The sequence below is a fragment of the Henckelia pumila genome, chromosome 3 (assembly GCF_033568475.1).
Source record: "Henckelia pumila isolate YLH828 chromosome 3, ASM3356847v2, whole genome shotgun sequence".
Lineage (NCBI taxonomy): Eukaryota > Viridiplantae > Streptophyta > Magnoliopsida > Lamiales > Gesneriaceae > Henckelia > Henckelia pumila.
The window spans coordinates 141,097,804-141,109,263 of NC_133122.1; positions in this window are offsets into that span (position 1 = coordinate 141,097,804).

An 11,460-nucleotide genomic window follows, 5' to 3' on the forward strand; every position below is an offset into this window, starting at 1 on the left:
ACATCCAGGTTTAACATAACCCCATAAGGATATATCGGGTCTAAAACGGTTTTTCCATAAGGAGTTTGATGTATTGGTATATTACTTCTTCTTGATCTGGTTCCTGCTGGATGTGAATTTTCTCCAAAATGGAACTCACTATGTGGTTCTTCTGTTTTAACCACATATCTCGGGGGATTCCCTATGGGTTGTTCACCCTCAGGAGAATTCATTTTTAGATCTACTACTTTAAGATTCGAAAAAGAATTCGCAAGATCTTGTAGATCCTCGAGATTTAATCTTTCTAAAGTAGTCATCAGATAGTATTTTTCTCTGATACTGTCTTTATAAGATTAATCATCAATTCATCATCAGTTAAAGGTTTTTGAACCATTTTGGTTTTACCTTTCTGATGTAACAGAGGTTCGGTACCAAACGAGAGTGGTAACCTTCCTCCTGTATTTTTCTTTCTAGAACCAGAAGTATGTTCTAGATTTATAATTTTAGTTTGAAGATCCTTTAGAGTTACAAGAATTTGTTCTTGTTTTTTAAGGATTTCTCCAATCTGTCGAGGTATTTCATACAGCTGATTACTGTAATATTGTACCGTCTTTTGAATTTCTCTAAGATCTCCGGAGAGTTTAGAGGAATCTGGTGTGATCTCTAGAAATTGAGAATTAGAAATCATATTTCTTAATCTCTTCAGAGAGTATAAAAGACCTAAGTCTCTTTAAGTTCTGTTGTAAAGAATCTATTTTAAATAGATTTACTTGTTTATGGGATTTCATATAAATAAAATCCTTCTGGTTCAAACTCTCGTTTGAATCCATGGTTTGTTGAAAATCTCTTCCTCAACAAAGAAAAGTATGATTTAATGAATAATATAAAGTCTGAATAAAATTACCTAGGCTCTGATACCATTTTGTTAGCCCAGAGGAAATATTAATTATAATTGTTAGAATAAGGGTATTATAGGCAATTTTTATTTTGAGGGACATATTAAGGAAACTATTTGTTAAATAAAGGACATAATTAGGAACGAATAAAGTGCTAGTATATTTTTGGGAAAGTTATGAAACTTTAAGGACGTATTTGGGTTTTATCCCATAATTTTTTTATTGTTTAGGGACATGATAATTGTAACTGAAGAAGCATGAAATTGTTGGAGCAAGAGCAAGTCTTCTTCCTTCTTCAGTTGCACATGATGCTAGTGTTCTTGGATATGTTGTTGCATCCTGCTTTATTTACTCTTATGCACTTTCCCTCAAGCCATGATACACTTCATATACTGGATTTGTGTATTGTTAAGTTTATTTATTATTTGGTTTGGAAAGAAAATGCTACACTTCTCCGCTTCCTTTCCTCCCACGGTTTCTTAGTTTTGTGACTGATTGATTGCTCCAAGTAGTTATTTGACTAATAGAAATGATCGATTTGAGGATATTGCTTGATTGTTAATTTATTCATGGTCTGGAATATTTAGTTTTTTGTAGGATATTGCTTCTATTGTTGATTATGCATTTGGTTAAATTCACAAAAACAAGAGGTTTATTAGGCTGCTCGATTGGATTGGAGCTGTTGGAAGAAATAGACCCGGGTTCTTCAATACATCTTCGAACAAAGTTAACCAAAAAAAAAACTTTAAACTTAAATTGGAGATACACCAACAGAATTGCACTAGTAAAATATCACTAGTAGAACTACCATGAAGTGGGATGTTGTAAAACACTGGTCGGTGGAGCCATATTAACCAACAGAAATGTACTAATAAATATTAAAACGAAATTCACTAATAAATATCACTAATTTAAATTCCGAGTTGGTCTAAGGCGCTGGATTAACCAATAAAAATGCACTAATAAATATTACAAACGAAACACACTAAACACAAGTTTAAATAAATAACAGAAATGCGTTCTCAATCAAAGTAGCCTTGAAAGAAGCAATTGAACGTTGCTTCTCAAGCTATTCCTCAAAAGTTCTTTCTACTTCCGCCCTATTTTAGAACTTCAAGTTAACGCGTCTTTAAATTCGTCGATTTGAGCATGTGTTTCTACCTCGGGCCATAAACTCCATGTTTTTCTCCTTTGAAAACAACATAGTTTTCCCCTATATTACACGGACAGGTTAAAAAATTTTAATATTCCATAAAAAAACAATAACATTATGACAAAAAAATAACTCAAAATTTAATGACTCACCATTTAACTAAATAGATCATAGGATATATTCTGAGGTGAACAAGAAGCCTGTACCAAAATGATGTATGCAACATATTACCAATCCAAATTACAACAAAATGACCACTCTATATGCATCAAGCATAGTAACAGATTTTACCAATCCAAATTAAAACAAAATTACCACTGTACTTTAATCAAGAATAGTACCAACAGATTACCCGTGAACAACAATCCCCTACCAAATTACCACTCTAAAGTATATGATGTTTGTTTAATGATTCTATCTAGACATCAAGCAGTAACTAACCAATTTGCATCTAAAAACATTTCTATATTTCTAGGCATGGTAAATTCAAATTCGCATGCATAATGCATTAACTAACCAACAGATTACCTGCGAAGGGAGTTTGAGTCATGGCGGAGGGAGTCGGAATCCTTTTCGATCCAAATTTGCATTAGAACAATGAGAGATGAAAGTGAAGTTAAAAAAATACACATGTTTTGAATGAAAAAAATTGGCTCGGTATGTTCTCAATTTTTTTTTCTTACATTTCTTACATTCCCAAAACTTGAGTAATTAGGCTTACAAAAACTTGATAAATTTCAGATTAAGCTCCATGTAAACAAAAGTGTCTCAAAAGATGCGATACAAGAACAAAATTCTCTCTTTTCAATGGTTTTGTGGTTGAAACCGAAAAGATTTGATGATCAAAACTCTTTTGAACAGAATGAAATATATGTCAATAACTCTATTCACGCAGAAACGAGCTCACATGAGATTAGCTTTGAGTGGATAGAGCGGTGGCAGAAGACGGAGTGAGGCCGAGGGGGAGCAGCCGTGAGAAAGAGAAGAAATGGAGAAACTACGTGACATAAATATCACGAGATATAAGGTTTAGGGGAAAGTCTATGCCTGGAAATCCGTGATTGGTTAAAATTAGTAGGCTCCACGTGGTGTCCACTGATTTTAACCAATCATACTCTTCCATGTCACCCCAAGAACAGTGCCCTTGGGATAGCATAGACTTTCTAAAAACGAAACCATGGTTAGGATTTCGGAATTTTTTTAAAAAAAGCAAAATACTTTTAAAAAATGAAAAAACATTTCCACGTGTCAACATTTTAATGGATTCATGCACTGCCGACACATGTAGGATCGAAGAAACCGTAAGAATGGGTGGCAAGCCTCGTGGGCCCCCTCCACATTTGGGCATTGCGGCAACCCAATTACCATAATTGCCCTCCGTTTTTAGTAGGTGAGTGGGAATGAGACGATCCCTAATTATCATCGTTCTTTATTTTTAAAATTTATTTATAACTCTAATCTTTCTCTTAAAAAAATTGCTCTAATTTTTCGACCATAGTACAATTTTTTCATATAAATTCAAATTTTTTTAAAAAATAATTTATTTTATATACGAAGTAATATTTTCTTATATAACGACAATTATCCAAAAATTAATCGCAATAGTAATAATATAAAATATAAATCCAGCTTAGCTTAGTGAATGGAAAAACAGTTTATAGAACTCCATGGAAATCCTTTTTCAAGTATGTACACATACATGTGTGTATATATATAATGAAAGTATTAATGGTTTTGCTATTGGGGGAGTAGTAAGAAATCATGAGGGTCAGCCGGTTCTAGCGTTTGGTAGAAGGATTCGAAAACCGCCATCTGTTGTGTTTGCAGAACTTGAGGCCATTTATGACGGTTTACTTACAGCTCTTGAAAATAATCTACAAATTCATTTTATTTCATCGGACTTTCTTTCGGCAGTGCAAGCAGCCACTAAGCCAGAAGAGGATTGTAGTTATGCTGGTGCTCTTGCTGCAGATATCAAACTCTTACTAGGTCCAGCGTTTACTCGTTCTCTCAGTCATGTTCGAAGATCAGCTAATATAGTAGCTCATTCTCTTGCTGTTTTTGCCATTTCTTCCCCGTCTTCATTTGTTTGGGAGCGAGGCAGTTTTCCTTTTTGATTGATAAATCTTGTAATTAAAGACATTTCTTGATTATTATATGATTACAAGGTTTTTTCGTCAAAAAAAATAATTTAATAACCTCTCTAACATAATGTTTTTTCAGTCCAAAGTTTAGCCGACTTATTAAATCAATAATTTTGATAAATTAATAAGATAATAAATTTTCGAAAGACTTGTATATAAATATATGGTCCTGTCATTATCATAAATTAATAATTTTCTAAACTTACAAAATATAACTGAGACAAGTTATTAAAATATGATTCTATTGTTATTTGTTTTTTTCTCGAAATTCAAATTTAATTGAAATATGATTATAATTGTTTTGCATCTTTACCTTTTCTCATTATATCCAAAAGCTTTGATGTTGCATTTTAGAACTGTAGAAAAAATAAAAAAGTTTTGTTTTCTCTATGAATGATTCCTTTCACGTAACTGGTTCCAAATATTATGTATCATCCCCAACTTCATCATCAATGTAATTTTCAATTGCACTAGTTATAATTTCTTATGAGCTTTGCACTTGTGAACACATCATTTTCGGATAATATGGAAACATATTTTTTGTAATAAATAATGCTACATATTCGTTAGATCGAAAATGTACTCTTTAAAATAATAATTACAAATATTTCGCTGCACGCAACAGTTTGTTTTTTTTACGAAAATAAAAAATTGAAATTAAAATTTTTAAAATACAAAAAAATATAATGTTTTTATAAACAAATATTCACAAAAATATAATAGGTATATCAATTTTATAAAATGAGTGACATTTTTGTAAATAGAAAAAATCAAATGACATCAAGTGAGTGTCATTTTGACAAATAACAAAAAATCTAATAGCTAAAAAAGATTAGCGATATAAAATGACTAATTTGCATAATAATTTTGATTTTATTGAAAATTAAGTTAGGATATAATGGTACAAATCAAGTTTCACCAATTAATTAGAAGTTAGTTAATTAGAGGATCTCTACTCTAATAAGATAATAATAATAATAATAATAATAATAATAATAATAATAATAATAATAATAATAAGATTAATTTATCGATTCATGAATACCTTCTATAAATTAATCAAATTTTATGGTCTCAAAATTATTAATTTATAAATGTTTTGCCCACCAACCGTGTCAATCTCTGTACCCATAATTGATGTGTCATTCAACTATTGGATGTGACACGGTTGATTGACAACATAACAAAATTATATATATATATATATATATATATATATATATATATATATATATATACACACTACATTTGTCCCACTTATTTAGACGGATATTTTTTCATCCGTCTCAATATATAGTTCACTTCCATATTTAAGGTTCTCTTTCCAACTCTTTTATAAATTTATCTCTATTAAATTAATATTATTAACTGTTTAAAAAATTTTGTTTAATTTATTAAAATACTCATTAAATAAAGACAAAATGAAAACAATAATTTATAAAATTTACATTTTTACACTTTCTTAATTTGTATGAAAACAAACACAGACTTTATTGTGACCGAGGAAGTATACTGTATATATATATATATAAGACACACATAGGTCCTTAAAACACTATGATGTAGATATGTGAAATGGCTGCACCATAATACCATAGGTGACGGAAAATTCAATCTCGGGCATCGCTTCTATTAAATTTAAAAACGATTTTCTAGTGGTTGAAGAGGCTAATCAATTAATATATTTGTTTCAAAAAATATACCGATCTCTCTCTAGTGGTTTACGGAATAAATTTTTTTACCTGTTTTTTTAAAACATTTATATTCCTTCATATCGGATTCACATTGGTGCGTTTAGTTGGTGTGATGGGATAAATGAGGGATTGATAACTCGATTGATATAAATGGGATAATTTAAAAAATATTTGTACATGTGTTTGGTGTGAATGATTATTAACATGTGTTAGTGTGTATGGTGTTTGTTTTATGTGATAAAGTGAAGAGATAGATATATATTATATTTCACTACCCAAAATGCCCCTTTGTCATTAAATTTTTCTCCTCTATATTAAAACGGAAAATGAAAATAAAGGCCCAAAAATTGAAACCCCTTCGGTGGAGACCCTTCAAGCTTCATCTCGATAAACTCATCTCTTTGAGAGATACAAGCGAACCGATCTCAGACGGTCGCCCTTTGAAGAGATTCCACGACAGATCAAGAATTCTCAAGTGTTAGAGATTGAAAAGAGTCAGTAGTATCTATCCTCTCAATGAATTTTGGCTTAGATTAAGCTCTATCACTTTGTTCTCTCTCAAATCACACCCTACACCAAACCATTTGCAGACACGAACACCAAAATCAGTTGTCCAACCCTCCAACACATGCTCCGGATCATCGGTCACCCCCGCCGCAAACGAGATGAGAGCGGCCCGATCTCACAAAATTCCTTCAGATGTGTCTATTTTTGCAACCTCTGCATGAGTTTTCTTCAGGAAAGGACAAAGTAGAGCCTGTAAAATACCAAGAATGGGTTGATTCAAGCAGATCAACACTTCAAATCTACACGTTCAAGATAAAGAGTTTGGGCAAGAGCCCCAATTGGGGGTATTTATGGAAAGTGTGAGAATGATAAAAAGAGAGATTGTTAATACATGGCTCAGCCAAGAGTTTGTTTAACTCACTGTTGGGATCGGTTCAGAGGGTAGAGGGGGGGTGAATACACTCTGAAACTTTTCTTCTTCTTCTTTAAAATGATCAAGTGAGGTTTAGTTCACTTAATCAGTTTTCTCAACTTCTAAAACGTTTTGAACAACTTAAATAGTGCGGAAATAGTTCAGAGGTTTTAGTGATGCAAAGTTTATAATGCAATGTATGAGCAGGATGTAAGATAAATGGCAGTAAATGCTAAAGCACGATTTTATGGAAGTTCGAAGGCTTAATCCTTCTACGTCTCCCCTTCTTCCACTTAGGAAGGAATTCACTAGAAGACTTTGGTTATTACAACGTCTTGTAATACACCCACTTCAGACTTAGGACTTATCCAATGCCTAATCCGAAACTCCTAGATTTACACAGATAAGATTCTCAGTTCTTATCAGACTGGTGGAAGCTTTCAGAGCAGCTTCAAGTCTCTTCAACACTGAGTATAGTTGAGTTGAGCTTCTCAGACTGCAGAGCGGTCGAGAGGCTTGAAAACCCTAGGATGATCCTTGACGATCAGATATGTGAACTGTAGGCGAGGGTTTATTTGAGCAGCAGATGAATGATCTTGTAAGTGTGCTCAAGTATATCAGATGAGGACTTCTGATATTAGTCAAGTGATTGAAATTTTTCTGAGTTGCTTGTCTCTCTTCGTTGTCTCGTATCACTTGTTGTTGTTCTTGTTGTTGTTCACTCTTCCCTTTATATAGGTCAATCATCAACGTCTTTATTTTGAACGTTCTGATGCTGCATTGAATGCACATTTAATGCTCATAAATGCATTGATGATTCTGCATGAGGATCGTACACTGCAGACAGCTTCCAGGGTCCAAAACTGGAATAAACGGTCGAATGCTTTATCTGTAGTCATTCTGTGTTTTTGCCATTTTGGTACAACCTGTTGTCTTGATTTGCAGAAGTCAACAACTCTTCTGAAACGCCGGTTCTGCTTTTAATAAAGGATCCTGCAAAGAACATCTTGTCACAGGTACTTGTCTCGAGATATCTAGATAGGCAGTTGGCATTCTACCGGTAGAGATATTTGTCCTCTGCTGGTTTGAATAACCAGTCGATAAGCTTGTGACTTCAACCGGTCGAGAGATAAAGGCGGTTGACAAGCTTCCGGTAGATAGATTTATCCTCTGCTGGTTTTGATAGCCAGTCGATAGGCTTGTGACTTCAGCCGGTCGAGAGCAAAGGCGGTTGACAAGCTTCCGGTAGATAGATTTATCCTCTGCTGGTTTTGATAGCCAGTCGATAGGCTTGTGACTTCAGCCGGTCGAGAGCAAAGGCGGTTGACAAGCTTCCGGTAGAAGTTGTAGTAGATTCCTGAAATACAATGGTTGGCAGCACATTCCTATACAATGAGTTGTTGTTTGTTATCACCAAAATATCGGATTCAACAATTTCCCCCTTTTTGGTGATGACAAAACTTAAGTGCTCCAAGAACAATATGAAAGCATTAAAATGAACTTCATTGAGAGAATGAATTTCATTAAGTACAATAAGCATTTTTATTACACCTACAGAAAAAAATAAGATGCGGCTGCGATAAGTAAAGAAGAGATAAGTTGTTCATCTTTTGAACCAACTGGCTCCTCCTGACCTATCGCCTTCTCTTCTTCTTCTGTCGGCTTCTTCTTTTCTTCTGGACTCTTCTTCACGTCTTCTTGCCTCTGCTGCTCTACGTTGCTCTTCTTCCCCCTTTTTGGCATCACCTTGGTTGAGCCGAAGGATGACCTCAGTGAGTTGAGTGCCAAGGCAGGCTTGCATAGTGTCTATTTTTGCATCGATTTGAGCAAGTAGAGTGGCTTGCATAGTGTCCATCCGATCATTCAACTGCTTATGAAGGCGATTTTCGGATCGGATAACTTGTTCGGAGACGGTAGAGAGCGTGTTGATTTGAGTGCGATGATGATTAGTGATCTCTGTGGACAGACGAGCAAGGTCTCGAGACACGGTCTCGAAATGCCGAATCATCGTCTGGCGTGAATTATCGACCGATAAGGATGAGTTTGTTATGTCTTGAGAGAAGGACCTAACTGTTTGCATGAGCTCATGAAGCCGATTTATCAAGGTATGATCTAGAGCTGCGGCCATGGCTTCAATTAAAGAATCATCAGTCTGAATCATTTGCCCTTCTGAGTCATTTCTTGGTGAAACCGGGCTAGACTCACGATGATGTGGTGCGGGTGAACTTGCTGGAGAGCTACCCGATGGACCTTCCAATAATGGTACAGTTGGAGATGTAATAGTTTCGACTGCAGCCAATATGGTTGGTGGAGTACCAGGATCATCACTTGGTTCATCCATAATGAGATCTTCCATAAACTTTTCAGTAGATGGAGACGGTTGAAGTGCTGGATCAGCATCAGTCACTTGCTGTTCTGGAGATGCAGGTGATACAATAGTGCTTGATATCTCCGTTGGGGGCACTGTTGCTTCACTATTGCAAGGAGCCTCTGTCACAGAGGTGACAGGTATCTCTTGTGCAACCACTTCTAAAACATCTTGTGAATGACCGGGAGAAGTGTGAGCGGTCGTCACGGGAGAGGAGTGAGCAATCACAACTGCTTCCGGTTGAGTAACTGCTTGGACTGCGGTTGAGGAGGGGTCGACCGATGAAGATGCTGCTACATTCGATCTTAGAGCATATGATTGAAAGAGGTCAGCAGTGATGAGATCGGTCAGAATCCCATCTGAAGAAGAGAGAGCATAGACGTCTTCTTCACCCTGATCTTGGGTGAGAAAGGTTTTCATCATCACTTGTGCTTCCAGCACATAAGCTTGCAAACAGGCTGCTGAAGCTGGTGTTTTGACATTGTTGAGAGCTTGGAAGTGCTGAAGTAGTTGAGTGATTTGACGTAGACTATCCTGTAGTCCAGTCAAAATCACAAAGTCATCGGCAGCGGTAGGACTCTTGGATTTGAAATTCTTGACACGCTCATTAATTAGCAGTGATAGCAGGCTTCCTCGAAGCTTCAAGTCTATGAGATGTCTTCTTCCCAGAGCCTCCACGATGTCTTCAGTATCAGCAAATAGAAGCATCTTCTGCTCAATGACGTTTAGAGATTTCCATTTAGGAAATATTTGAGCGAGTGTCAAGTGAGTGCGGGAGTGATGCCATCTGTCAAAACGTTGTAGATGACGCTTGACAGTACGGAGCACGTGAGAGATGATCATATTGAGTTCTATCGTAGCTGCTGGTTGAGCCTTGGGTGTGTAGATCATCACACCTTTCCCTTTGTCTTTGGGATCAGCTAGAGTGACCTCAGGAGCTGATGAGGCACCTTCCCGGATTATCACACCTTTTGTAGGACGAGGAGCAGTAGAAGCAACAACGGTAGTAGTCTCGACCGTTGGCAGGGTAGGAGCAAGTCCAGAAAGAGACTTTAGCTTCTTGTGCTGCCTCTTCTTCTCGCCTGCAGGCGTGGATGACACAGCTGCTTTGGAGACCGAAGGGGATGACCTGCTGAAAGCTTGAATCAGTGGAACATTCTCACGTGATTCATCTTCAGAGTCAGATTCGATGATCAGTTGACGCTTGGCAGACTTTTTGGTATGGACTGGTTTGGCCACGACCGAAACCGTTGAAAGCGGTTGAGGGATAGCAATAACCTTTGCGGTTGAGGGCAAGGTGTCGACCGCAGTCTCTTTCTTGTTCAGGAATTTGAGAATCGTAGACTTGTTGAGCCATTTGGTGGGATGCAGAGGCTCAGTCTTGGAAAAGTCCACTCCAAGGACGCCCAAGATGTGGCAGATTTGCAAAGCAAATCCCTCGGATTGCCCTTTGCCCCTGATCATTTCACATAGAATATTGAACAGAATGTCTGACCAGTTTATGTTGATCTTGGAGGCAATACAAGCCATGTATTGAAATTTCTCCAGCGTCACCTTGTCGTAAGATCCAGCCTTGGCCAGAAGATTCTTGGCCACGATATTAGTCAGTAGCCTGAATGGAGCTTTGAGAGATGTCTTCTGGGCCGGCAGTTTGATCGGAGCATCAGTAGTTGAGAACTCCTTCAACCAATAAGAGCAGTTACCATCTGGAAGATCCGTGCATTTTGTCAAACCCCTGGAGGGCAGATCAAATGTGCTGGCGAAGAACTTCTGATTGAAGGAGTAGACCTCTGTCTTGATCAAGCATTTGATAGTCCCATGCTCGATTTGAGCGGTTGCGAAGAACTCCTTCAAAACAGGCAAATCGCAGATGGCGCTGCATTCCAGAAATTTCTTCAGTCCAGAGGCTTCAAGCATGGTGAAGACCTCAGTTATTCCTGCGTTGTTTGCCTTAACAACGGAATCAAAGTTGATGGCGAGGCAAGTCTTCTGGATCGACATGATATCTGTAGATAAGAACTCGAGCAAAGAGTAAGCAAAAGCTTGAGAGTAATTCGATGGAGCGTTTAATACAATATGAAAGTTTTTAGCAAAGGTGAAAGATTGATATACGAGTGTAAAGAAGTATATATAGGAACCTATGGGCCATAGGGTGATGTCATGAAAAGTATTTTTGAAATTCAAAAAGTTTTGAAGAGCATAATCACGGCGCCCAATTAATGTCATTTGGTTCAAAGCACCAAGCTGCTAGTACGAAGCCTGTCAGAGACTAGTTAAAGGCGGATGATATGCCAATATTAATGGCAA